General features: G+C 39.7%; 1 protein-coding gene across 2 annotated transcripts in view; it reads right to left on the bottom strand.

Annotated features, from left to right (window-relative positions):
- LOC128653772 (zinc finger and BTB domain-containing protein 8A) overlaps positions 1–26,928 on the bottom strand; it is a 68,452-nt gene extending 41,524 nt beyond the window's left edge. The window contains exon 1 of one of the 2 annotated variants that reach the window (XM_053707259.1): positions 26,821–26,928. The gene's annotated coding sequence lies outside the window, so the exon portion shown is untranslated. Of the gene's footprint in view, positions 1–26,788 lie in introns of both variants that reach the window. The other variant, XM_053707260.1, reaches the window with a different exon arrangement.
- Positions 26,929–27,533: the final 605 nt, after the last annotated feature.

Here is a 27,533-nt window from a genome sequence, read left to right as displayed (position 1 = left end):
TGTATATTGCAAATATGTTTCTAAAGACAATATTAATCTATGTGCCTTTGAACTTTGACTGGAATGTCCCTTTAAAGAAAGGAATAAGTGAGAAAAAAATGGTCTTATGCAAAGGAAGTCCCATTATCTACTGGAATAGCTTGTATTTGTTATCATTATACATCTATGTGTGGTTGCATAGGAATAAAACAAAGACAACTGTACACAAAAGACCATCTTCAAAATGTGTGTATTACAAGGTAAGCCAAATCCCCGGAGCATGGCTCTTTACATTTTATTTATGACTCCTAACTTGGATTATTCCACATACATCTATTTTATATCCCCCCCCCCCCCCCCCGTTACTAAATTAATGTTTAACCTCTTCCCGCCCTTAGGACAGCATAGAACATCCTAGCCTTTTGGCTGCACTTAAGCCAAAGGCGCTACCTGAATGTGATCATGGGCTGGAGGGCATGCTTTGCGTCATAGGCACTCCCTCCAGACACAATCCCATTATTGAAATCACGCAATCGCATGAACGATCGTGTTATTTGACTTTTTAACTTAGTTTACATCGGAACTTTGTTGCAATGTAGACAAATGAGTCCAGACGGGAAGGGGTTAACAATTGCAATATGATTCCTGAGGCATAATATTTTGAGTTGCTATTGGGCATGACCATCTTGAATCGTCATCAGTAAAGGACAGTATGGTCTACTTAGGGACAACAAGATAAATAAGGAAACCCAAATGATATATAATAAACAGAAGCCAAGATTATAAAGTTAGAGTCAAATTGCCATCACCGTTTACAGTAAGAATAGGGTAGTATCACCTGGGTTTGTTTATTTACAGGTTTACAATGAGGTTCTTGAAATATTGACATTTAAAATACAGTAACCTCTTACTGTTTAAAGGGATATTAAACAGTGCTGCTTTAGTAAACACATATTAAAACAAAAGTAAACCTAAAAAGAAATAGATTGTGTAAAAGACAGCAAACAACTTACTTGTTTTCTTGCATAATGAGCAAAACAGCTTAGTCTGTTTTTTTTTCGTTGTAAAAAAAAACACACACACAAAAACTTTCATATCACTTTTAAAAGAATAAAAAAAAGTCTGTTTGGTCATTGTAGTAAAAAGCACTAAGGAGTGGGTTATACTTAATAGAAATCATTGCAACATGTATTTTCTTTCATAAAGGTGGAGGGTCCATGAGCCATTAATCGTGGGAATTCGACTCCTGGTTACAAGAACGGGGGCAAAGATTCCCAAAACTGAGTACTTGATGATCCCTTTTATCTCTCTGGTACTCCAGTCTTATCTTTGCCTCCCAGGGGGGGAAGGTGAATAATTGAGGTGTTCCAGATTCTTCATTGAGAGGGGTCATCAATATACTCCACATATAGATCCTCTGCTGTAATGTACACAACACTTGATGGGCTCTACCGGAAGCAGTTTTGTCTGCAACCAGTGCACACGGTAGAATAGGTGCAATAGGCTATTAGCAGGTACACCCATGTTGAGGTACATCATAGCCAGGGGACATATACTTATTTAGACATCTACCGCCTTTAAGTTAGACTATTATTTATATTGTTTAATAGTCTTATACATTTTGAAGATTTTCCTAGCTAATATACTTTGATTTTTTTTTCCTTCTTGGTGTATTCCCTATATCGCTTGCTGGGCTTTGTTCTGCATGTTAGGCCTCTGTTTAGTGCCCTTAAAAAGGACGGTCAAGTCAAAATAAACTTGATTCAGAAAGAGCATGCTGTTTTAAGACACTTTCCAATTTTACTTCCATTATCAAATTATCAGTCTTTTTATATACCCACTTTCTGGAAGAAGAAGAAAAAATTTGCAATAAACAAAATCTGCTTTCAAATTCAGATTAGGTGTTATTGCATTATCTTTTTATTATGCACTTGTTAATTATGCAATTCTACGGTATTTAGTGGTCCTTTAAGCCAGCCCGATTGTGTGGAAGTTTCCATGGATTCCAGCAGTTCAGAATGGAGTGCAGTATACAAACAAGCCAATGTTCAAGGTATTTGGAGCCAATAAGATTTCAAGCTTCCCACAATTATTCTGGAATTAAAAGCAGTGTATCAGGCTCTATGGGCATTTCAGCCTATCCTTCAGGATCAGAAAGTAAGAATTCTATCAGACAACATGTTGACAGTATCCTATATAAAGTTTCAGGAAAGAAAACACAGCATGGCAACTTTACAGGCACTGTAAAGTTGTGTGTGGCTTCCTCAACTATACGTTGTAGATGATAAACAGGGAATCTACCTAAGTGTCAAACTAAATCCCATATATAAAAAGAGAGAAGCGCTCAACCTGGGAACGAACAATAGCATAATAGCTTGTTCTATGGCTAGTTACCACCCTAGAAGCAGCCTCTTTTTGCTCAATATGTGCCTTTCATAGAGAAGAACTTTCCTGTAACATATCAGTCTGATCCTGACTTCACAGTACAGTCCAGCCCCGAAATACCAGGCAATCCCCCTCTGAACAAGAGAAACAGCAAAACCCCAGACGTACGTTTCGGCCTATTGTGGGCCTCGTCAGTGAGGTGCAGCCATATCCCTCTAGGCACACTGAGCAACGGGTCCACGTCTGGATTCCCGCATCACACTTAGGGAGACTTCCCTAAGTGTCATAATTTGCATAAATAAAAAGAGAGAAGCGCTCAACCTGGGAACGAACAATAGCATAATAGCTTGCTCTATGGCTAGTTACCACCCTAGAAGCAGCCTCTTTTTGCTCAATATGTGCCTTTCAGTGCTCAGTGTGCCTAGAGGGATATGGCTGCACCTCACTGACGAGGCCCACAATAGGCCGAAACGTACGTCTGGGGTTTTGCCGTTTCTCTTGTTCAGAGAGGGATTGCCTGGTATTTCGGGGCTCGACTGTACTGTGAAGTCAGGATCAGACTGATATGCTACAGGAAAGTTCTTCTCTGTGAAAGGCACATATTGAGCAAAAAGAGGCTGCTTCTAGGGTGGTAACTAGCCATAGAACAAGCTATTATGCTATTGTTCGTTCCCAGGTTGAGCGCTTCTCTGTTTTATTTATGCAAATTATGACACTTGGGGAAGTCTCCCTAAGTGTGATGCGGGAATCCAGACGTGGACCCGTTGCTCAGTGTGCCTAGAGGGATATGGCTGCACCTCACTGACGAGGCCCACAATAGGCCGAAACGTACGTCTGGGGTTTTGCCGTTTCTCTTGTTTAGAAAGGGATTGCCTGGTATTTCGGGGCTGGACTGTACTGTGAAGTCAGGATCAGACTGATATGTTACAGGAAAGTTCTTCTCTGTGAAAGGCACATATTGAGCAAAAAGAGGCTGCTTCTAGGGTGGTAACTAGCCATAGAACAAGCTATTATGCTATTGTTCGTTCCCAGGTTGAGCGCTTCTCTCTTTTATTTATGTAAATCCCATATATTATATATATATATATATATATATATATATATATATATATATATATATATAACAGATTATAATATATAATATAGGGTCTCACAGATCATGTTTAGAATCCTATGGTAACTTGTTTATCCTATGGTTCCCTGTTTATTATCTATCACGTATAGTTGAGGAAGCCACATACATCCGTGACCCACTTTTCTGTATTCTCCCTCACTGATTGGAGAATAGACACACACCCCTTAACATACAAAGTTGCGTACGAGGTAGGGCCAGAGCGGCAGTGACAACACAAATGTAAGTTTCTTACATATATTTTTGGCTTTTTAGCAAATAACAACCCCTGCCTAGATCGTACCGTTTACAAACTGCATATAGATAGGTGCCATCTTCAATTAATACATCTAGTAGAACCTCACTAATGTAATTTTGGTAGATAATCAAATAAGTGGTTATCAATACGATATATCCTTGCATCAAGGTTTGAGTATTTATACAATATATTTTGTCGATTATACAAGTAGGTGTTTGTTTTTTTGGGGGGGACATGGGAGTATAGATCAAAAGGGAAATATTTTTCTTATGTTGCATAATTTTTTCAATTTTATATTATCTCGCAATGTTTGTATTTGTGTATATATTTTCACATACATGTATTGTGCATGAATATGTATTTTTATATTTATGTTATGATATTTATACTTTTGTTTTTAATATTAACCAATGTGGGTTATATTATTTACTCTGTTCTGGATATGTGAGAGTTTTTGTATGGTTGTGTTTATTTTTGGCTGCTATGCCAACTGAGCAATTGTTAATTACATGCACTTTGTAATCCACCTGTGAGGCCTTTTGTTTACTCATGTTACCATACCAACCAATGAATTGTGAACACACACAGGTGTGATTGTTTAATTGTTTGACCTATCAGAGAATGTCTAATCTGTTATATAGCAAGTGTTTAATATTTTGTATCATAGCCTGATGAAACAGCCCCTAGGAGGCTGAGAAACGCATCGCTTTGTAATAAAGAATAATTTTTACACTATACACTTGCTATTGTGGTGTATGCCATCGTTACACCATTGCTGGGAACATTGGGACTCCTTTTGCGGTTGCTGCTGTTCGGTTGGAGACACCAGTCAGCTGGGTGGCTGTGAGGTCCCAGTCTGTCTTTATTGCACCTGGAGGTGCACTCTATCTTGTAAGTGCAATTGAATTGTATTGTATTGCCCTTGTCTAAACGTTACTGGGCTATGTTTGTTTGCCTTTTGTGCTTATACAGGCAACAGGTACACTCCCTCACGGTTATCTGACTGGACATCTGCTGGGCGTATACAGTGAGCTGGACCACTGGGAAGTTCCAGTCTGCCCCACTAGCACCGTTGGGTGCTATTTGTTTGTGAGTATATATATTCATCTGCATCTTTGTATATCTATTTTGGTGGTACTAGGCCATGGTGATGCCTCTGTTCTCTTTCTGCAGATCACGATACACCAGGATTTGACCGTCCTTCGACAGAGAGCTGCCCCATTTTGTGGATTATATCCACTCATTGGTTCATATGGACTTTTATGTTGAGCTGTTTTATGTTTATTATTGTTTATATACATAGTTAGTAGGAAGCGCCCCCTGAGGGTGTGGGTGTACGCCTGTACACCACTCTATTATATAACTTTACAGGCAGTGGTACCAATCTTCAGGTGGACACAGAAGCACTTAACCTTTCTAATTGTCCATCTTTCAGTTTCACAGAATCTAGTAGCAGATTTTCTGAGCAGGAAGACAATTCTATCAACAGATTTGTGTTTGAAAAAACAAAATCTTTCTTCAGATTGTAAGAAATTGGGGTCTTCCGGAAATGGATCTGACAGCGGACCATCTGAATTGTCAAGTAAGCCGCTTCTTCAACAGGTATTGGTGACCAGGAAGTCTAGGAACAGATATGTTTGCTCAGCCTTGGAATTTTCGCCTTGCTTATGCATTTCCTCCTTTGGCACTGATTCCTTGTCTCCTTCACAGGATATGAAAAGAGAAGGGAAGTTTTATTCTGGTAGCTCCTTATTGGCCGAGCAGTCTATGGTTTACACTTCTGCTTCAGTTAGCAGTACAGCCACCTAACCTTCTCCCAGAGGTTCCGGGCATCCTCAGGTCAGGGTCCAATCTTCATCCCTGTCCTTGCAAATTACATCTGTCAGCATGGTTACTGAGTGGTTCAAGGTTTAGCAGATTGAAAATTCCTTCCTCTGTTATTCAGACTTCTAGCAAGAAAATGTTTCACTTCAAGAGCATATTACAGGATATGGGAAATCTTCTCTACATGGGTAAGTGAGAAGAAGTTCTCTTTAGAAGCTATCCAAATTTCACATTTGTTTCAGTTTCTACATGAAGGATATAAAAAGGGTCTTTCAGCATCTACTCGAGTTTCTGCTGTATCTGGTGTGAAATGGGCTCAATATCCTATTGTGATTCAGTTCTTTCAGGCTATGGCACATATTTGTCCTTTATTTAAACTTCACTGTCCTGTGTGGCCTAATCACAGCACCTTATTAAACTACTGATAAAATGCTTCTATAATGAATCTGACATTGAAGAAAGTGTATTTAGTTGCTATTATGTCTGCTAGAACAAGTGTCAGAGTCGCAAGCCTTATTTGTGAAAGAACCCTTCTTAGTCTTCCATCAAGAAAAAGTTGTTTTAAGAACATTTCCAGAATTCTTACTGAAAGGGGTGTCAGTTTTTTCACAGTTCCAAAGATATTATTCTGCCTTCCTTTAGTACAACTTCAAAGCTGATTGATGGAAACCTTTCATACTTTGGATCTGGTAACTTGTCTTCTCTACTACATGGACAGAACTAAAGAAATCAGAAAGTTTGTTGTCCCACATGGAAACGGTAGATTTTGCTGGTTCCTAACCTTTCCTATCTCTTCTTGGATCACAAATATATTGCCAAAGTTTACAAATCAAGTTCTACTCCAATACCATCTGGACTCAGGGCACACTCCACTAGGGTAGTTTCCTCATCCTGAGCATTTTAGAATGATGCATGTATCTCAGATATTTGCCAGGCTATGGAAGACACACATTTATTTTGCATTACAAATTGGATGTTCTTTAGTTATCCTCTGACAAGTTTGTAAGGGAAATCTTAATAAATTTCTATTTTTGTATTACAGATACTCGTAGCTTGTGTTTTTCATTTTCATATAAAACGTGGTACTCTCTCATCTGGTAAGTATTGGATAGATTGGCCAAGATAATTAGAAATTTAAAACAAACAGAAATTTATATATAATGGTCTATAACCTAGAAAATACTTACCAGTTTTCCCACCCTTTCATTCCTCTCTCTTTATTCCTATGTTGTTCAGGTAAAGGGTTATATAGTTTAAAACAGTGCATGGTTATTTCTGTCCATGCCCCTATGGAGAGGGGATCTCATCTGGTAAGTATTGTCTGGGTTATAGGCATGTCTATTTTCTTTCCTATGGCATGGAGAGTCCACAATTGTATTCCAATTACTAGTGGGATACTCAACTTCTGGCCAGCAGGAGGAGGCAAAGAGCACCCCAGCAGAGCTGTTGTTAACTGTCACGTCCCTTACCCATAATCCCCAGTCATTCTTTGCCTTTATCATCGGGAGGATGTGCGAAGATGATGTCTTAAGATATTTAATCCTTTTATGGGTACTTTTCCCTGCACGTAAGGATTGGACTCAAGCTGTGCCCATGTGAATCTCTTTACTAAAAGTAATGGTGTCTGTTAGCAGTTAGAAGGTAAGCAAGGACTACCTCGCCGTCTTCTACCACCTGTGTTTACCCCTTTATAGAAAGCTAGGGTTGGCTACTCTGTTTTTTCTACAGGACCCTGTCAGATGGTGATTCTGTCACACCTAAGAGACTGGTCCTGCCCTGCAGTTACACAGGTAAGTGCCCTTGCCTTCTAGGTTTGTTGGGGGGCAGCACTTTTGGGATTAATTTCCTCTGTGACTTTAAATTTGAATAATATCCCTTTTATACAGGGATTTCATTAGGGCAGCACTGCAGGCACTATTTATTGGTTTGGGACACAAGAGGTTAATAATCCCCCCCCCCCCCCTTAGTTTTTGAGGCTGGTATATGAGAAGCTGAAGGATGTGGGACATTATAGGACTTTAGTCTTTATTTGGTCCCGATTTGTTGTAGTTTAGTTATTCTTAATTGCTGTTATTTTTAAACTGTAGCGCTTCAGAATTGCGTGCTTTAGTTTTGAGGCGCATTTAGTTTTGCTTTCCGCTCAACTTTGTATATGCCAGCAGGGAGAACGGAGCTTAGGCGGCTATCTACGCAGTGTTCTATTAATTGATAAGTGTTCACATCAAGGACCATCTGTATCAGGGTACAGGCTTCCTGAGACTATCATGGGTATAGTTGAGAGCAATTTATAATGCCTCAATAGCCTGGCCTCAACTAGCTTTAGCCCGGTTTATCAGATTTTAATCGGACAATATCACCTGGGTGGCATACATCAATCACCAAGGAGGAACTCTGAATTCCTTAGCAATGAAGGAGGTGACTCGCAGTCTCCAGTGGGCGGAGTCTCACGATTGCCTCCTCTCTGCCATCCACATCCAAGGGGTGGACAACTGGGAAGCCCGGGAATTGGGCTCTTCACCCAGAGGTTTTCACGATAACTCTCAGGTGGGGGGTTCTGGTATTGGATCTAAAGGCATCATGTCTAAACGTTAAGCTTCCAAAGTACGGTTCAAGATCAAGAGATCCACAAGCCGTGCTGATAGACGCTCTGGCGATGCCTTGGAACTTCAGTCTGGTGTACCTGTCTTCCCCCCCCCCCCCCACATTTGCTCTCCTTCCTCGAGTCATTGCTCGTATCAAGCAGGAGAGGGTGTCTGTGATTCTAATAGCTCCTGCCTGGCCTCACAGGATCTGGAGGTTGCCTCTGAGGAATGTCAGGGTATCTGTGAGTAACATTACAACTACAGATGTATTGTAGAATCTAATATTTAATTTTTCTTGTTGTAGCCATGGCAGACCAACCCCCCTTCTTCTTGGTTACATAGGATGCATTGCAAATCTTTGTCCCAATTCATCAAAAAGAATTGCTTTCAAAGTAATCTTAGATCACTTCAAAAGACCTTTTTGATCAATACCTGGAAATGTGTAATAAAATTTCCTATCGGATCACTAGACTCCCTTATAAGAAGAAGAGAGCCTAGCAGTCTGAGCCAAGTGACACATTTGCAAATTACTGATGCAAATTGGTACCTTCTGTGTTATATAAACATCTATGCTGGCTAACAGAGCGACATGTTTAACCCTATCAGTGCTGAAAGCATATAAAAATTTAAATCGTGATTTTAAAGAGAAGTTAGAAATTCATCTATATGAACAGTATAATTCACAAAGATTTAATTGATACCCAGACTGTATAAATATCTATATATGGATATGGGAAATGCATTTCAGATTTGCAATAAATTAAATGAATAACTACATTAGTATATATAAATGCTTAAGTTATTTCAAAATGAATACATTTTCTCTTGTTAAGGTGTATCCAGTCCACGGATTCATCCATTACTTGTGGGATATTCTCCTTCCCAACAGGAAGCTGCAAGAGGATCACCCACAGCAGAGCTGTCTATATAGCTCCTCCCCTAACTGCCACCTCCCAGTCATTCTCTTGCAGCTCTCGACAAGGGAAGTAGCTAGAGAGATGTGGTGCATTAATGTAGTTTATCTTCAATAAAAAGTTTGTTATTTTCAAATGGTACCTGAGTTGTACTATTTTAGCCTCAGGCAGAAAGTTGAAGAAGAGTCTGCCTGTGGTCTTTGATGATCTTAGCAGGTTGTAACTAAGATCCATTGCTGTTCTCACACATAACTGAAGAGATGGGTAACTTCAGCTGGGGGAATATCGTGCAGGGTCTCCTGCTCTGAGGTATAGCAGTTTTAAATTTTTCTAGAGAAATGAATATGCTAGAAAATGCTGACAATACCGGATTTATTTAAGGTAAGCCTGATTACAGTGATTTAATAACGACTGGTATCATGCTTGCTGTAAAGGGTAATATTTTTATTATTTACTCACATTAATGAATAGATATAACGTTTGCTTGAAGTGTATAAACATTTATTACATATTGGTGATAAAACTTTATTCTGGGGAGTACAGGTTGGGAGGGGCCTATTTTCACGCCTAAAATGAGCATTAGTTTTTGTAGCTTGAGACATCCAGCTTCCCTGAAGGAGTCCCCTGAACATTTAGGACCTCTCTAAAGGGTTTTTTGTGCCTTCCAAAGTCGTTGTATGGGCAGGTAGGGCCACAGTAGAGCTGTGGCAGTTTGTTGTGACTGTTTAAAAACGTTTATATTGGGGGGGGGTTTAATCCGGTTTTGAAACTAAGGGGTTAATCATCCATTTGCAAGTGGGTGCAATGCTCTTTCAGCCTATTATACACACTGTAAAAATTTCGTAAGATTTACTGCTTTTTTCACTGTTTTGCAGTTTCTGTGATTGTTTTTTTCCTCTTAAAGGCACAGTACCATTTTTATTTTTTGCTTGTTCACAGTTATTAAAGTGTTTTCCAAGCTTGCTGGTCTCATTACTAGTCTGTTTAAACATGTATGACATAGAGGAAACTCATTGTTCATTATGTTTAGAAGCCATTGTGGAACCCCCTCTTAGAATGTGTACCAAATGCACTGATTTTACTATAGATTATAAAGACCATATTCTGGCTTTAAAAAAATTATCACCAGAAGAATTTGACAAGGAGGAAGTTATGCTGGCTAACTCTCCCCACATGTCAGATCCTATAAATCCCGCTCAGGGGACGCCTAGTACATCTAGCGCGCCCATTGCGTATACCTTGCAAGACATGGCGGCAGTTATGAATCATACCCTTACAGAGGTAGTATCTAAACTGCCAGGATTGCAAGGAAAGCGAGACAGCTCTGGGACTAGAATAAATACAGAGCTCTCTGACGCTTTAGTAGCTATGTCTGATACACCCTCACATTATACTGAAGCTGAAGCAGGGGAGCTTCAATCTGTGGGTGATATTTCTGATTCAGGAAAGATACTTCAACCTGATTCTGATATGTCTACATTTAAATTTAAGCTTGAACACCTCCGCGTATTGCTCAGGGAGGTTTTAGCAACTCTGGATGACTGACACTATTGTAGTCCCAGAGAAATTATGTAGATTGGATAAATACTATGCAGTACCTACTTACACTGATGTTTTTCCAATCCCTAAAAGGTTTTCTGACATTATTACTAAGGAATGGGATAGACCAGGTGTACCATTCTCTCCCCCTCCTGTTTTTAAAAAGATGTTTCCTATAGACGCCGCTACATGGGACTTATGGCAGACGGTCCCTAAGGTGGAGGGAGCAGTTTCTACTCTAGCTAAGCGTACCACTATCCCTGTCGAGGACAGTTGTGCTTTTCTAGATCCAATGGATAAAAAATTAGAGGGTTACCTTAAGAAAATTTTTATTCAACAAGGTTTTATTCTCCAGCCTCTTGCATGCATTGCCCCAGTCACTGCTGCCGCGGCTTTCTGGTTTGAGTCCCTAGAGGAGGCTCTACAGGTTGAAACCCCGTTGGAAGATATTATTGACAAGCTTAGGGCCCTTAAGCTAGCCAATTCATTTGTTTCTGATGCCGTTGTTCATTTAACCAAGCTAACGGCTAAAAATTCAGGTTTTGCTATTCAGGCGCGTAGGGCACTATGGCTTAAATCCTGGTCAGCTGACGTGACTTCAAAGTCTAAACTTCTCAACATTCCCTTCAAAGGTCAGACCCTATTCGGGCCTGGACTGAAGGAGATCATTTCTGACATCACTGGAGGAAAAGGTCACGCCCTTCCTCAAGACAGGTCCAACAAGTTAAGGACCAAACAGTCTAGTTTTCGGCCCTTTCGAAACTTCAAGAGGGGTGCAGCTTCAACTTCCTCTAACACAAAACAAGAGGGAACTTTTGCCCAGTCTAAGCCGGTCTGGAGACCTAGCCAGGCTTGGAACAAGGGGAAACAGGCCAAAAAGCCTGCTGCAGCATGAAGGAGCAGCCCCCGATCCGGAAACGGATCTACTAGGGGGCAGACTCTCTCTCTTCACCCAGGCTTGTGCAAGAGATGTTCAGGATCCCTGGGCATTGGAAATTGTGTCCAAAGGTTATCTTCTGGAATTCAAAACCTCTCCCCCAAAAGGGAGATTTCATCTCTCACTTTTATCTGCAAACCAGATAAAGAGAGAGGCATTCTTACATTGTGTTCAAGACCTCCTAATTATGGGAGTGATCCACCCAGTTCCGCAGGAGGAACAGGGTCAGGGCTTCTATTCAAATCTGTTTGTAGTTCCCAAGAAAGAGGGAACATTCAGACCAATCTTAGATCTCAAGATCTTAAACAAATTTCTCAGAGTTCCATCCTTCAAGATGGAGACTATTCGAACCATCCTTCCTGTGATCCAGGAGGGTCAATATATGACTACCGTAGACCTAAAGGATGCTTATCTTCACATCCCGATACACAAAGATCATCATCCTTTTCTCAGGTTTGCCTTTCTAGACAGGCACTACCAGTTTGTGGCTCTTCCCTTCGGGTTGGCCACGGCACCAAGAATCTTTACAAAGGTTCTAGGGTCCCTTCTAGCGGTCCTAAGGCCGCGGGGTATAGCAGTAGCCCCTTACTTAGACGACATTCTGATACAGGCGTCGACTTTTCAAGTTGCCAGGTCCCACACGGACATTGTTCTGGCATTTTTGAGGTCCCATGGGTGGAAGGTGAACGAAGAAAAGAGCTCTCTATCACCTCTCACAAAAGTTTCATTCCTAGGGACTCTGATAGATTCGGTAGAAATGAAGATTTACCTAACGAAAGCCAGATTGTCAAAACTTCTAGACTCTTGCCGTGTTCTTTATTCCACTTCTCGTCCTTCAGTGGCTCAGTGTATGGAAGTAATCGGTTTAATGGTAGCGGCAATGGACATAGTACCGTTTGCCCGCCTACATCTCAGACCGCTGCAACTTTGCATGCTCAGTCAGTGGAATGGGGATAACACAGATTTGTCCCCTCTACTAAATCTGTATCAAGAAACCAGGGATTCTCTTCTCTGGTGGCTATCTCAGGTCCATATGTCCAAGGGGATGAGCTTCCACAGGCCAGATTGGACTATAGTAACGACAGATGCCAGCCTTCTGGGATGGGGTGCAGTCGGGAACTCCCTGAAGGCTCAGGGCTCGTGGACTCAGGAGGAGGCTCTCCTTCCAATAAACATTCTGGAATTAAGAGCGATATTCAATGCTCTTCAGGCTTGGCCCCAGCTAGCTGCGGTCAGGTTCATCAGATTTCAGTCGGACAACATCACGACTGTAGCCTATATCAACCATCAGGGGGGAACAAGGAGCCCCCTGGCAATGTTGGTGGTTTCAAAGATAATTCTATGGGCAGAGGTTCACTCTTGCCATCTCTCAGCTATCCATATCCCAGGAGTAGAGAACTGGGAGGCGGATTTTCTAAGTCGGCAGACTTTTCATCCGGGGGAGTGGGAGCTCCATCCGGAGGTATTTGCCCAGCTGATTCAACTATGGGGCAAACCAGATCTGGATCTCATGGCGTCTCTACGGGTCCAGGTCAAGGGATCCCCAGGCAGCGCTGATAGATGCTCTAGCAGCGCCCTGGTCCTTCAGCCTGGCTTATGTGGTTCCACCGTTTCCTTTGCTCCCTCGGCTGATTGCCAAGATCAAGCAGGAGAGAGCTTCTGTGATTTTGATAGCTCCTGCGTGGCCACGCAGGACTTGGTACGCAGATCTGGTGGACATGTCATCCTTTCCACCATGGACTCTGCCGCTGAGGCAGGACCTTCTACTTCAAGGTCCCTTCAAACATCCAAATCTAATTTCTCTGCGTCTGACTGCTTGGAGATTGAACGCTTGATTTTATCAAAGTGTGGTTTTTCCGAGTTGGTCATTGATACCTTAATTCAGGCTCGAAAGCCTGTCACCAGGAAAATCTATCATAAGATACGGTGTAAATATCTTCATTGGTGTGAATCCAAGGGTTACTCATGGAGTAAAGTCAGGATTCCCAGGATATTGTCTTTTCTCCAAGAAGGATTGGAGAAAGGATTGTCAGCTAGTTCCTTAAAGGGACAGATTTCTGCTCTGTCTATTCTTTTGCACAAGCGTCTGGCGGATGTTCCAGACGTTCAGGCGTTTTGTCAGGCTTTAGTTAGAATCAAGCCTGTGTTTAAACCTGTTGCTCCGCCATGGAGTTTAAATTTACTTCTTAAGGTTCTTCAAGGGGTTCCGTTTGAACCTCTGCATTCCATAGATATCAAGCTTTTATCTTGGAAAGTTATGTTCTTGGTAGCTATCTCTTCGGCTCGAATAGTTTCAGAGTTATCTGCCTTACAGTGTGATTCCCCTTATCTGATCTTCCATGCAGATAAGGTAGTGTTGCGTACCAAACCTGGGTTTCTTCCTAAGGTGGTATCTAATAAGAATATCAATCAGGAGATTGTTGTTCTGTCACTGTGTCGTAATCCTTCTTCAAAGAAGGAACGTCTATTACACAATCTTGACGTGGTTCGTGCTTTAAAGTTTTATTTACAAGCTACTAAAGATTTTCGTCAAACATCTGCATTGTTTGTTGTCTACTCTGGACAGAGGAAAGGCCAAAAGGCTTCTGCAACTTCTCTTTCCTTTTGGTTAAGAAGTATAATTTGCTTAGCTTATGAGACTGCTGGCCAGCAGCCTCCTGAAAGAATTACAGCTCATTCCACTAGAGCAGTGGCTTCCACATGGGCTTTTAAAAATGAGGCTTCTGTTGAACAGATTTGTAAGGCGGCGACTTGGTCTTCGCTTCATACTTTTTCTAAATTCTACAAATTTGATACTTTTGCTTCTTCGGAGGCTATTTTTGGGAGAAAGGTCTTACAGGCAGTGGTGCCTTCCGTTTAAGCGCCTGCCTTGTCCCTCCCTTCATCCGTGTCCTATAGCTTTGGTATTGGTATCCCACAAGTAATGGATGAATCCGTGGACTGGATACACCTTACAAGAGAAAACAAAATTTATGCTTACCTGATAAGTTTATTTCTCTTGTGGTGTATCCAGTCCACGGCCCGCCCTGTCATTTAAGGCAGGTGTTTTTTAAATTTTTAAACTACAGTCACCACTGCACCCTATAGTTTCTCCTTTCTCTTGCTTGTCTTTGGTCGAATGACTGGGAGGTGGCAGTTAGGGGAGGAGCTATATAGACAGCTCTGCTGTGGGTGATCCTCTTGCAGCTTCCTGTTGGGAAGGAGAATATCCCACAAGTAATGGATGAATCAGTGGACTGGATATACCACAAGAGAGAGAAATTTATCAGGTAAGCATAAATTTAGTTTTTTCTTTGTTTTCCAGAAATCTAGTGAACATTACAGGAAGAACTGATGTGAAGATGAGATTTCTAGATGAGATGCGACTAGGAAAGGAAATATATGTCAGTATATCAAATAAGCTGATATACGGAATAAGTCAAGACATATATTTAATTGATTGATACTACTAGTCCCTCATAAAAATACAACTTTTAAGACATCTTCTAGAATATGATAAATAAAATACTGATGTTTCATATTAAAATAATCAGGATGAATGGTATGATATGGTCCAATACACATGGAACATATAACTTGTTGATATTAGAAAATATGGTATATTAAATAAAAATATATATATATATGAACTGTATTTACTGTTAGAAATATTTGAATCAAACTGTCTTTGCTGCCCCCGATGGCCTAAATCCAGTATTACAGCCAAAAGGCATTTGACTGTTGAAAAAGAAATTTCCCAGTAGCCAATCAGGAAGGCGTCTCCCAAATAACCAGTTAGGGACAAGCTTCCGAAGGGTCTATCATCCTAATTTTACTGATGAGTAGAATAAAAAGGGGTGGGGTTATATCGCGTGATATAACCCTCAGGCAAGAGAAAAAAAAATTCTGCTGCTGAATTTTGACTGACAAACTGTTGCCTTGGGATCCAGTCTATAGAAAGCAATATGGGCCTAATTTTTTTATCCATCTTGCAAAAATTACCTCTTTTAATTTATGAGGTGAAATTGGACTTATCGGAGAAACTCTGAAGCTGAATCATTAATCTAGTTATTTGGGTGTATATATATATATATATATATATATATATATATATATATATATATATATATATATATATATATATAATATACATACACACACAAAGTTCTTGGTACATGCACTCTCACCACCGTACTTTAACTGCCAGGGTGCTATCAAGGAGTATATAACAGCAATCAAATCAAAGCACTCACTGGTCTTCTGACATCAAACGTGAAGAATTTTTATTAAGTGACGTTTCGGGACCTTTAGTGTCCCTTCCTCTGACAAACACAAAGTGCAAATGAACAAACTTATAAAGGCCTACAAATCCCTCCCCCAAACTCCAATCACAGGAGGACGTGTGCAAAACTAAGACTAAACCATTCTGAAAGCTTAAAAATATTCTTTCACAAATATGATAAACATAAACTTTAGTGTGTATATAGTGAAAAGTGACCATCTATTGATGTGTAATAATCTTAGTATAATCAAATATGTGTGAAAAAATAGTGAAAAGGCACTGATCTTACCCCTCAGTTAACGTCTCAAACCGCAAAATGTCCCCACAGTAGGTGAATAGAATGTTCCAAAGTAATTGCACCAAATCCTACCGCCCCTCTCTCCTGATAGGCCAAACAATCCCTGTTGTCATGGTCACGTTTACAGCTACAGCACGTAATCACTCACATCTCCAGATCGCATCAAGGATCGGCCACAAATGCACTAAACCACTCTGTCTAAACCATGTCATCTGTATAACTCTGGCATCAAATTGACATTGGGGTGAACCGCACTGTTAATACAATTGTAAGAACCCGGAACCGTCCCTTGTCAGTTCGTAGCTGCGAGTCAGAGCCCGCCCACTTCACATTCTGATAGGACACAAGGGCCACACCTCTCTGTCCATAGGTTCAAATCACACACCCACACAAAACCTCACTTGTCACAAATCGGATCGTCTGCAATCATAAACCACAAGTCCACACATAGAGAGCTCTTCGCTCTACTCCTACACATGTACAAAACTCAGAGAGGCATATATACCATAACTCATCGTTATTACAAGTCAGACCTCGCCCCCACATCAAGCCTCTCATATCCCACATCGGACCGTCTATAAAGACTACCTCCCGCAACAATCCCGCAAAACATCCACTTAGAGAGCTCATCGCTCTTCTCCTACAGCTGTTAGTAACTCAGAGAAGCATATATATCGAAACACTTTGTTACTACGAGTCAGACCACGCCCCCTGTTGTGTTTGCAAGCCACATCTCATTCCTGATAGGCTAAAGGCCCTACACACCTCTGCAGCACACTTCAGACTGCCTTCAGAAGTATAATTCAGAAATATAATAGAAGTCAAATGTGTATTTTGCATTTTTGTTTTGAGTCCTGTGCATTCACTTCTGTATGGAATGCATGATGAGCTTTTTTTATATGTTTGTTGACAATTGTGATTGCTGTTTTAATTGGTTGTTATACTTCTGAAGGCAGTCTGAAGTGTGCTGCAGAGGTGTGTAGGGCTTTTATCCTATGAGGAATGAGATGTGGCTTGCAAACATAACAGGGGGCGTGGTCTGACTCGTAGTAACTTAGTGTTTCAATATATATGCTTCTCTGAGTTACTAACAGCTGTAGGAGCAGAGCGATGAGCACTCAAAGTGGATCTGTTTTTTGTGATTGTTGGGGGAGGTAGTCTTTTTAAAAAAGGTCCGATGTGGGATATGTGAAGCTTGATGTGGGGGCGAGGTCTGACTTGTAATAACGATGAGTTACGGTATATATGCCTCTTTGAGTTTTGTACATGTGTAGGAGTAAAGCGATGAGCTCTCTATGTGTGGAATTGTGGTTTATGATTGCAGTTGAAGTTAAGCCATTGCAGACGATCCGATTTGTGACAAGTGAGCTTTTGTGTGGGTGTGTGATTTGAACCCATGGACAGAGGTGTGTGGCCCTTGTGTCCTATCAGAATGTGAAGTGGGCGGGCTCTGACTCGCAGCTACGAACTGACAATTGTATTAACAGTGCGGTTCACCCCAATGTCAATTTGATGCCAAAGTTATACAGATGACATGGTTTAGACAGAGTGGTTTAGTGCATTTGTGGCCGATCCTTGATGCGATCTGGAGATGTGAGTGATTACGTGCTGTAGCTGTAAACGTGACCATGACAACAGGGATTGTTTGGCCTATCAGGAGAGAGGGGCGGTAGGATTTGGTGCAATTACTTTGGAACATTCTATTCACCTACTGAGGGGACATTTTGCAGTTTGAGACGTTAACTGAGGGTAGGATCAGTGCCTTTTCACTATTTTTTCACACATTTGATTATACTAAGATTATTACACATCACTAGATGGTCACTTTTCACTATATACACACTAAAGTTTATGTTTATCATATTTGTGAAAGAATATTTTTAAGCTTTCAGTATGGTTTAGTCCTTTAGTTTTGCACACGTACTCCTGTGATTGGAGTTTGTTTGGGGGAGGGATTTGTAGGCCTTTATAAGTTTGTTCATTTGCACTTTGTGTTTGTCAGAAGAAGGGATGCTAAAGGTTTCCGAAACGTCACTTAATAAAAATTCTTCTCTTTTGATGTCAGAAGATCAGTGAGTGCTTTGATTTGATTGCTGAGATTTTATATATATATATATATATATATATATATATATATATATATATATATATATATATATATAAATTATATTTTATAATGAGGTTGTATGCAAAATACAGAATGAATGCAATCTCATAACACAGAAATAACAGAAGTAGATAATACTTACAAATAGCTTGTTATACATAAGAACAGTATTGCAATGAATTATTAAGAACCTCTATTTTTTATTATTTCTACTCTTGATTCCTCTTATGATATTAGAGGTCACTTTTGGACCTATGAAAAGCAAAGTAAACTAAAAGGAGAGGATTGGCTTATGGAATGGTCACTTTTGGACCTAGATATTAAAAGTAGGAGGGGAGGGGAGTGTCAGCAGTCAAGAGCTGCTCTGTGAGAGAGTAGGGAAGGGGCTCGGGTTCTAATAATGCTTTACTCAATATTAGAGGCAGGATGGAGTATTTTCCCGTATTATTCCTAAGTAGAGGGCATATACATATTTAGAACCATACCCAACTAAGTGGGTAAGGAGGAAGTTTAAATGGGAGGTCAATAGGGCAGAGATGTATGCAAACTGATAAAACTCTTAATGAGAATAAATCTTTCTTTATGATTGTGCATAATATACCACAGTGAGAAAACATAAATAGCAGATCTTAGAATTCACTAGTAGCTTCTAAGGGGAGTCACAGTATTGCAGCGAATTACAAAAGATAGATGTCTCAAACTTCTAAATCTATATTATCAAGCTTGCAAGGAGGGGGACATTAAATGGTAGGGGTTTTAAAAGTTGCGTGGCGTTAAGGCATCTAGGGGTTACCCCTGAGGGTTAAATTTACAAAATGAGATACTCATCCAGGGTATACTGAACATATATTGGGCTATGTCTTTAATTAGGTGCTGAAATCAAGGGACTATGGGGTAATATATAATTGCAGACATTTCTTCAAATAGTAAGAACCTCATGTTGGAACGAAAGCACCCCAATCCATAGAGGGTGGGACTACCCCAAGTATATATCAGGATTATAAACCACCATTTTGACATCATAAATCAAAACATATGCAGATTACCTACGTAACACGTTTTGACTGTAAAAGACAGTGAAGGGCTAATGTACAAAATGCATGACAGCACAGCAGGAGCTTGTATCTAGGATTCCTACAATCTTAGGGCATGTGTGTGATACCTCTAATCTATTAATATGAGTCATGTAACATCTCACTGTAAGAGTTCCCCTAAAATAAAGAAACCAATTAGTAGCTGGGAGCTAAGGGAGTCTCAGTCAATTAGTTTTAATGGTGCGTCATAAAAAATAATAGATGTGTGAAGGGATTTGGAAAAATTATCTATAAATGCCGTAACTTTATAAATGATGTATGTAGTATATTCAACTAGAGCTATGTATAACCTTTATAGTTACAACAGTATTCCCCCCCATTAAAAACTTATGTGAGGAGATATGTCTTCATGGTATGCTATTGTCTGCGATCCCGCCATATAACAAGACTACGTTAGTTCTTAATTAGGTGCTGAAATCAATTGACTATGGGGGAATATATGATTGCAGGCATATATCTAAGCAATAGAAACTTCATGCTGGAACGTAAATACCGTATCCTATAGGGGGTAACACCGCTCAAAGTATATTTCAATATTACAAAACCACTGTGTTAATACCATAAATCAAGAACAGATGTCAACCATAAACTCAACAAATATTAACTGTAAAAGACATTGGCGGGCTAATGTGCAGCGGGCATAACATAGTATAAAGGGAGCTTGTGTCTAGCCTATCTAAATTCTTAGGGCAAGTGTGCAATATCCCTAAACTATTAATGTGAGCAATGAAACACTTCACTATAATTATTCCCATAAAATTTAGAGACCAAGTAGTAACGGGGATCTAAGGGTGCCTCTCTAGGTTATTTCTAGTGGTACATCCTAAAAATAATGAGTGTGTAGGGATTTAGAGGAACTATCTATGTATCTCATAGCATTATTAATTTTGTATTTAGTATATACAACTAGTGCTACATATAAACTATACTACAGTAATCCCCCCATGTTGGACTTAAGTGTAGAGATATGTCTTCATATTAGGAGGCTGTCTGTGATCCCACAGCATAACCAAGACAAGTCAGATCCACAACCAACCAATAACAAAAAAAGAAAAAAACACATAATGTTGTGCAAGCAGGTGTAGAAATTAACGTTCAGGGATACACATTTAATTATATGTCTGTTGTGCACAATAAAATCCTTTCTGCAGTCAACCTATGCTAGTGCGATTCAGGTTTAAACCGCTCCTATGGAGGCCCCACTCCTTGCTATTATCCAGATCAAACCAACTGTGACATAGATCACCTTCTTCGTTAACAGTAACATCCATAACCAACAAAGGAACCAGGGAGGTCTCTGTTATGCTCCGACTTATAGAGACAGATGTTAAAGTTCCTTCTCGCTCACTTGAAAACTCTGGAGCCATATATTTCTGAAGCTCTGGGTGCCCCGCGCGGGAGCCGGCCGCATCCCCCGACCAGAACACCGGAGGTGAGAGAGTGAGTAACATCTCTTCGTTTAGGGTTAAGGTGAAGGAGGAGGAGGGTAGATGGGAGCGTATCGGGTGTACCTTGTCTGGGAGTAAAGTGGCACTCGTTTTCCAGGTCTCTCTCGAAACTGAATGAGAGCGGTGTGGATGGGCTATAGTAGACGCTACTGAGTTGCTTACATGGGTTTCTGTCTTATTAGCGTCCGGAGCTTGCCCACACTCTTCAGGTCGGGCAATTAAGGTCTGTTTCATGAGAGGGTGATCCTCAAATAGTTCAGTGGTATTGTACTCAGATCACGGAGGTCGTTGGGCGCCATCTTTTAAGCGGGCCTCTAACATGCAGGCTTTAAGTTCGGCAAACCCGCTATCCATCTTCCGACCTAGATCAAGTAGCAATGCTGTGAGAGTCGTTTGGAAATCCTCCATCCTGCGATTCAATAGTTAGGTAAGCCCGTTGTACCCGGAAAAAAAGGGGGGGGGGTTAGATAGTAAATTACAGAATTACAGGCCGTCTCTTTACCCGGTTAGTTATGCAAAGTAATAGTCGAAGTGGTGTAATCTACTCAAAAGTAAAGTCCTCAGATATAATTCTGTACCACACCATATACATGGGTTGTCGATGTAGAATCTCTTTAGGTAGAGTATGAGATAAACACCGTATAACTAGTAAAATAGAGAGATAGCCCCAGGAGCTTCATGAAAAGCGACCGATCATGGCCGCTTCTTAGCCACTCCCCATATATATATATATATATATATAATTTTAATCAAAGGTAATTGGTAATTACAACTAGATTGCAGTTAGTAATTTTAAAAGGGCACAATTTGTATTTTAAGTTATATCTATAGTCCTGTGTAGTCTTAACTAGTCATTATTGCTAAATAATTGATTTACTAGGCAGGGTTTTACACTCCAGATTTACAAGTCAGTTAGTATAGTGAACTCTTTCAGAACTGTACATAAACTGGTTATTGTGATTAAATTACTGGTAGTTATTAATTAAGCATAGTAACTTGGTAATCCATATTGAGCATTGAGCTAGAGTTATTGGTTAATAACAGAAGATTCTGGTATTTTATTGTGGTATTTTAATGTGCTCATTGTGAATAAGGTAATTTGTAAAGGTATATTTTTATAATCTTTGTATAGAATATTGTAACAGTTTAAGCTTGTATAGTTTGATTCATATCTGGTTTCTATAAATATAATTCAATGTGTTTATAACTTTAATATAAAGAATTTAAGAATAAAATATTGATTTTAATTGTTTTGTATATGCATTTTATTGGGGGTTTGTTTTAAAGAATAATTATAAAATAAATTGTAATATAACCCGGCCATATACTGACAGGAAGGACCTTCTACTTCAGGGTCCCTTCCTCCACCGAAATCTAGATTCTCTCAAGCGGACTGCTTGGCGATTGAATGCCTAGTGTGTTTTTCTGAGGTCATTGATACTATGCTTCAGGCTCATAAGCTTGTTACTCGTAAGAGTTATCACAAGGTATGGCGTAAATACCGTTATTGGTGCCAAACGAAGGATTTCTCTTGGAGTCGGGTGAGGATTCTTCGCATTCTGTCCTTTCTTCAGGGGGCCTGGAGAAAGGTTTTTCAGTCAGTACTCTGAAGGGTCAGAATTCTGCACTGTCTATTCTTTTGCACACACGTCTGATTTGCCAGATGTTCAATCTTTTGTTTAGGCCTTGGTCAGAATCAGGCCTGTGTTTAAACCTGTTGCTTCTCCCTGGAGCCTTAACCTTGTTCTTAAAGTTTTGCAGCTGGCTCCGTTTGAACCTATGCATTCAGTACATATTAAGTTGTTATTGTGGAAGGTTTTGTTTCTACTTGCTATTTCTTCTGCTCACGGAGTTTTCAAGCTTTCGGCTCTGCAGTGCGATTCCCCTTACCTTATTTTTCATGTGTATAATGCGGTCCTTCGTACTAAATTGGGGTTTCTTCCCAAAGTGGTATTGGATCACAACATCAATCAAGAAATTGTTGTCCTTTCCTTTTGTTTGAATCCTCCTTCTCAGAAGGAACGTCTGTTACACAACCTGGATGTTGTGCGTGCTCTAAAATTTTATCTACAAGCAACTAAAGATTTTCGGCAGTCTACTGCCCTGTGCGTTTTTTGCTCTCTCTGGTTGAGAAGTGTTATCCAATTAGCATATGAGACAGCTGGACATCAGTCTCCTGAGAGAATTACTGGTCATTCCACTAGGGCTGTCTCTTCTTCCTGGGCTTTCAAGAATGAAGCATCTGTGGAGTAAATCTGCCACTTGGTCCTCATTGCATACTTTTTCCAAATTCTACAAGTTTGATACTTTTGCCTTGTCGGAGGCTTCCTTTGGGAGAAAATTTTTAAAGTGGTGGTGCCTTCTGTTTAGGTCTGCCTGTCTTGTTCTCCCTACCTTTCATTCTGTGTCCTCTAGCTTGGGCATTGGTTCCCACTAGTAATTGGAATGAAATCATGCCATAGGAAAGAAAACAAAATGTATTCTTACCTGATAAAATTCTTTCCGGGCATGGAGAGTCAACGACCCGCCCTTATTTACATTTAAGACTGCAAATTTCTGGTATAAACCTCAGGCATCTCTATACCCATTTATTATCTTTTTTCATTTTCCTTTGGCCGAATGACTGGGAATTATGGGTAAGGGAAGTGACACTTAAAAGCTCTGCTGAGGTGCTCTATGCCTCCTCCTGGCCAAGAGTTGAATATCCCACTAGTAATTGGAATGAAATCATGTACTCTCCATGCCTGGAAAGAAAGAAATTTATCAGGTAAGCATAAATTTTGTTTCTGTTTTACTTTTGAATTTTTTGGAGACCACCAATGACTCAATTCTTCATATGATCACAGAAAAAAGTGACACTGTTCATGCATTGAATTACTTTGCATGCTGTCACTCATTCTGGTGTAATTTAGCCACATGTGGAGTGAGGCTTCAGCAGAAAAGCTGGAATACAAAGAGACCAAATACTAATAACTTACGATAATGACTGCTCTATTTTATTAAAGTGAAGGTAAAGTTCGCTATTTCTCATTATCTATTTTTACTTGTCCCCCTAAATGAATGGTACTTTCAGTCATCAGTTTTTTTAATTAGAAGTATAAAGTGATTTTTCGCCGTTTATACTTACCTTTTTTCTAGCCGTAAATTCAACCCAGTGTTTTCTTCTTCATTATTCTTGCAGGTCACGTTTTTTTATCAACCAATTGAAAACCTGGCCGTTAGGCGGCCGTCAATCTACGTCATCCGGCTCCTGGATGATCTGCGCATGCGTTTAGAATTTGTTAGTAGTCTTGTAAGACAAGCGTGCTCCCGTTTCGCGCATGCTTATTGCAAATGTATTTAGGATGCTTTCTTTAAACGGCAACAATCGCAAAGGGTCAAATCCGGACTGATTCAATTTTAACACTTTCTTCAATTTAATTGATCATATATAATACTTATATTAATTACACTTTGATATATAAATTTAATATACTGTATCTATAGCTGAGAGGAATGACGCCTGCGCTTTGTGAAAAAAGGAGGATTACTGCATGTGCATTGCTAACAGTAGACGACTCTATTCGCATGCGCAGTTCGTTGTATCCTCATGAACGCGCTTTAGAGACAGATATAGAGCGGATTGGACTGCTCTATATGTCATTCAGGATTTCAGTCAGAAATAAGGAAATTACTGATGGGAGGAGTCAGGAGCGGCACGGTAGGGAAATATAAAACATGTTTACTATATAAATATATAATTGTTTGGGGAAAGTAAGTTAGCGATAATATTGTTTAAACTGTGAATAATTAATTTGTGTATAGAGTTAGGTAAAACTTTACCTTCACTTTAACACTAGATGGTGCAAATAATTTATGAAGTAGTAATACTAACAACAAAAAGGTCACTACTTCTACTGTGTTGAAACCATTGTATGTGTCTTACATAAACGGGGTAAAAATAGCACTGTACAATGTATTACAGGCATACAAGGTGTTATATCACTTATCTGTTTATTGCTGCAAGAAAATGGTTTAATTACGGTTTTATATAACACTGCATCCAAACAAACTAAAATTGCATTTTATATATATATATATATATATATATATATATATATATATATATAGGCTTACCATCATTTTTAGAGGTGAAACTGGGACCACCTGGGGCGGTGCCAGTGGGGGTGTGGTCAGGAGCGTGGTCAAGGGGGCGTGGCAATTACCGGTCCTTTTAAAGTAGTAGCTTTTATGTGTGTAATGTTTCGTGGATGCTCTACCCTTCCTCAGTCAAACAAGTGAATCACACAGTTTAAATAGACCATAACACCACCCCCTAGTGAAAAAGGCACAATTACGTTGTCATGGCAAATAAATCATTAATCTAAATCTCAGATTCTAAATAATGCCAAACATCAAGCATAATTATCACTTTCATAATTATCAATTTCACAATTTATTATCTGCAGTGTAATATGTGTTTTATGTGTCTAATTAAGGAACAGAGCCAAAAACTGATAAGGCATAAATACAACATTGAATGAAAGTAAAAAAGAAACACGTACCTGCTAAAGCTGTTTAAGAGGCTACTCTATACCATAATGCAGGAAGATTACAGCCAAAATGCTATCCTGCATGAAGTAAAGCAAGATCCACGCCAAAAATCCTGCCTGTCTGTACTTCCTGGTCATACCCATATGATTCCCCTAAAGGTGTATTACCGGTAATGTCACCAGGGGTCGGGGGGGTGTTAAATTCTTAGAAAAATAAACCAAGTAGTACTATAAAATAAAAAAACCCTATGCTGCTCACTCAGCCTGTATTACTAAATGTAAACTTTGAAGGACACGAACGTTAAGCTAAGCAGGGCTGTATGTAACAAAGTACCAGCATCCAACTATGCTGGAGAGCCACAGTCCAGTCATTTTGAATAATGTGTCCAGGTTTCAGGTGGTCTGAAACCTGGACACATGATTTGAAACCTGGAGGTGGCAACCCTACTGGGACAGAATGAACAACTGGGTGGGACACTGGGACAGCGCCTCCAAACCGGGACAATCCCAGTAAAAGTGGGACTTCTGGTAAGCCTATATATATATATATATACACATAAATACACACACACACACTGTATATGTATTCTAAAAGGGCTTGTTCTGCTGAAGGAAAAAAAAAGTGGTTAAAAACGGAGTGTTAGAGATTAAGAAATTTGACTGTACAATGTATTACAGGCATACAAGGTGTTATATCACTTATCTGTTTATTGCTGCAAGAAAATGGTTTAATTACGGTTTTATATAACACTGCATCCAAACAAACTAAAATTGCATTTTTTATATATATATATATATATATATATATATATATATATATATATATATATATACACATAAATACACACACACACACTGTATATGTATTCTAAAAGGGCTTGTTCTGCTGAAGGAAAAAAAAAGTGGTTAAAAACGGAGTGTTAGAGATTAAGAAATTTGACTGAGGAGAAATTGCTAGACTAGACAGCACACACCACAGTGACAGTTTCAGATAGATCCGACAAGCAAGCAATTATATACAAAATTAGTATCTGATAACAACGTCCCTATTGGTTGCACTGTCTGTCAGTTACGTATGAGGCAGAAACTATACATACAAAACGTTCCCTGATTGGCAGTTCTCTCTCCCGGTAAATAGGCTAACCTGTCGGAAGCTTCTGATTGGTTCCGCTATATGCCATTTAAGGTGTGCTTACACCTTTTCTTACGGTGACATCTGATTGGACAGATACAACTCAGCCGTTCAAAGCCATACCGGGAGTGGCAATGCCAGATACCGTGACTATTAAAATCCAGCTAGATAGGAAACCTATATAACGGGTGCATTAGTACCGCTTGGGCTGTGGGTACACATGTTTAATTGTGCACACACCCGATGGGCGACAAATCACCCTATATAACATAAATTGTGTTATCTGCCTTAGTAGCAATAAAGGTCGTATAACAGCTGCTAAGATAATAAACTCATACATTCTCAGTACGCCCGCCCGTTCTCGGGTCACCGCCCTACAGGGTCACCTTAAAAATATTTCCCAACGCTGTTTGTTTACCCAAGGATGTTCTCTTCGCCGGCTGTCCGTTCACCGTCCTCTCACCCGCTTTAGGGTTCCCCGGTGCTGCTTCCGCCACCCGAATGTCCGGACAAAGGGCTTGTCACGTGACAACGCCCGAGGGCTGAGACTGTCTTAAAGGGGCCGCGCCCGTAGGTGGTTGTGTGGGTGTTTCTATTAAGCTGGTTGGTTAAATTGGGGATTATGTACCACTAATATTATATATGTATGCACACCCGAAAAGGGTCGTATGTGTATAGTGTAGTACATATATTTCTATATTTTAAATTTCACAATACAATTTTGGAACTGCACATAAAACAAGATTATTAAAATAAAACATTAGAATATATATATATATATATATATATATATATATATATATATATACACACACATAGTCATACACATATTTCATGCACCTTGTAAAGTCAGTTGCCTAAACTAGTCTGTGGTTGTAAATTGTGATATCAAGTTGTAAAAAATGAAAATCTAATATTTATAAAAACTTATTGTAGTAGGTTGCTTGTTCCTAAACCTAACCTCAAGGTTCGAATGTACCAGATGGCTCTGTCAAAATGATTGTCACATAACCCCATTCATGTTGGAAAAATGTAGACCTGCTTGGAAACTAACTGTAAACTATATTATTCAGAAAACTAACATAATACATACGCATGTAGCTTTTAAAATTGTAATCATAGAGGTGTAGA

Source organism: Bombina bombina, chromosome 3, assembly GCF_027579735.1.
Source record: "Bombina bombina isolate aBomBom1 chromosome 3, aBomBom1.pri, whole genome shotgun sequence".
NCBI classification, from domain to species: Eukaryota; Metazoa; Chordata; class Amphibia; order Anura; family Bombinatoridae; genus Bombina; species Bombina bombina.
The sequence above is the reverse complement of the archived record's forward strand: the minus strand, read 5'-3'. Positions and strand labels throughout refer to the sequence as shown.